The following is a 2,372-nucleotide window of genomic DNA, read 5'->3' on the forward strand; positions in this document are numbered from 1 at the left end:
CGCTGGCCGCAGAACCTGCCCTGGGCGTCTCCGCAGGGGCCACTACCTCCAGGAGCCCTGAGGGGCGCTCACAAATCCCTCGCCGCCGGCTCCCGCAGTAGCCGCGATTTGAATGGCCGCCCCGGCTTCTGATTGGCTGTGGGAGGTCGCATCCGGTGACGCCCTCTGGCTTCCTCCCGCCCCCGCAGTAGCCGCAATTTGAATGGCCGCCCCGGCTTCTGATTGGCTGTGGGAGGTCGCATCCGGTGACGCCCTCTGGCTTCCTCCCGCCCCCGGAAGCGCCGGTGGTTGGATTTCTGGGCGCGGAGGCTCGGAAACCCTAACGCCGGCCCCGCCCCCGCCGGGGCGTGGCTACCTCGTAAGAACTCGCGCACTCACTCACTGGTGGGACCCACTAGGACAGGGAAGGGACTGCCCCCTGTGGGTTTCCCAGACTGCGACGCTACGGGAGTAGAAAGCCTCATCTTTGGATCGCGGTGCAACTGGTGGTTTCGAACTGAGAAGCTTGGGGATCGCAGCCCAAGAGTAACCACTAGGCCCCTGGAATTGCAACCGCAGGAAGTGGCAGACTGGGCAGTGGAAGGGGCGTTTGTCCTTACTGAGTATTGTTAAAAGCATTGCCTCTCCACCTTACCAAGATTTGTCATTGCAAAGACTTGGCATGACTGCCCCCAGGGTAAAGTAAATCATAACACCTTGTGATTTATGTAGCATTTCCCCTGCAGATTTTGAGATAAAAAATAAAACTCACCGCTGCTTCTTACTCTTGTTCTGTTAGAAGCTACCAATTTAATTCCACCCACAGGATCAATACTCCCCAGCAATCGGGGCAACCTGGGAGCCACCTGTAGATTACACCAGAAGGATGTGGACCTTTTTTGATGACACAGAAGTGGTGCTGTTCCATTCAACCTTGTCCACAGTTGACTACCAGAAACTGGCTTAGCGTTTGGGTGCCTCAAGTTCCTCATCTGGAATTTTGCAGATGATAATTGCGCCCCTCCTAAGATTGCCACTTATTCACCCCCATCGAGTTGCTCTCTCTCTGACTCATAGCAACCCGATAGGGCAGAGGAGCACTGTCCCTCTGAGTTTCATAGGCTGGCCAGCTTTCCAAAAACAGCTGCAACTTTCTCCTGAGGAGCTGCAGGGGAGTTTGAACTGCTGACCTTGGGGTTAAAAGCCCAACACAAAAGCCACTACACCACCAGGGCTCCCTCTAAAGAACTGTACTGAGGATTAACTGAGACAATGTATACAAAGTACAGGATCAGTGTTCAATAAATGTCTGCTACTAACCGCACATTGTAATGTAACTCCTCAAGTGACTGATTTCCCCTATTAAAGGCTAGTGCTAAGGAACTGGGGTCACACATTTCATGAGCTCTCTGTCATAAGGTTCATCTTATCTTATTAGGCGAGGATTATGGCTTAATCCCTAGAAATAAGAAAAAGATGAAATAGTGATTCCTTTTCGGATGGACCCATACTATATTAAAAATCCAGAGAGGACAGTAGAGCATTGTCCCCAAGGAGGCACAAGATGAATCTCCAATTTGCTTCAGTTTGATTACCTTTTTAAATGTTGGGTCTTTTGACACTTTATGAAAGAAGGAAAGGAATCTAGAAAATGCAGGTTGGCCAGTACAGGGGTCACATGGGTGAGAAACCAGACACTTCTCAGCTCAAGTCTTGTCCCTCAGACTTTGGGGATATGGCGCTCTCCCCAACACCCCAAAGCAGCTGGCTGCATCAGAGCTTTGTGCTCTCTCATTCAGGCTGCAGGAGTGCTTTGCTATTGCCAGCACACAACAGCTCAGCACGTGGCTGCTCATGGAAAGTTGGTGGGTGAAATCCATAGTGTCTCTGTGGGAGAAAGAAGTGTCCATCTGCTTCCATGAACATTCGAAAACACCCAAACCTGCAGCCACGGAGCCCATGCTGACTCACAGCGACCCCCTGGGACAGGGTAGAACTGCCCCGGGGGTCTCCGAGGCTGTCACCCTTTACCAGGGTAAAAAACACACAATTGTTATTATAGTGAGAGTTTTTCCTGAAGAGTGGTAGTGTTTGTGAACGGCGGACCACTGTGCTACCATCTGCCTTGTACTCCGGTCATTTTGTGTGTCGGCCTCTTCCCACTAGAATGTAACTCCATGAGTTTACAGGTAAACTCCAGGACTGATAGAAAGCCTCTCTTTCTTTCATGGGGCAGCCGGTGGTTTCAAACAGCTGACTCTGTGGTTAGCAGCCCAACTTGTGACCAACTACATCGCTAGGGATCCTGGGCACAGAGACTCCAAAGTTTGAACTAAATCAGAACTGAATGCATGTTCAGTCACCTGAGATAACTCTACTGATCATGTTTTCTT

Source organism: Echinops telfairi, unplaced genomic scaffold, assembly GCF_000313985.2.
Source record: "Echinops telfairi isolate 266 unplaced genomic scaffold, ASM31398v2 ScPeMD7_7424;HRSCAF=8462, whole genome shotgun sequence".
NCBI lineage: Eukaryota > Metazoa > Chordata > Mammalia > Afrosoricida > Tenrecidae > Echinops > Echinops telfairi.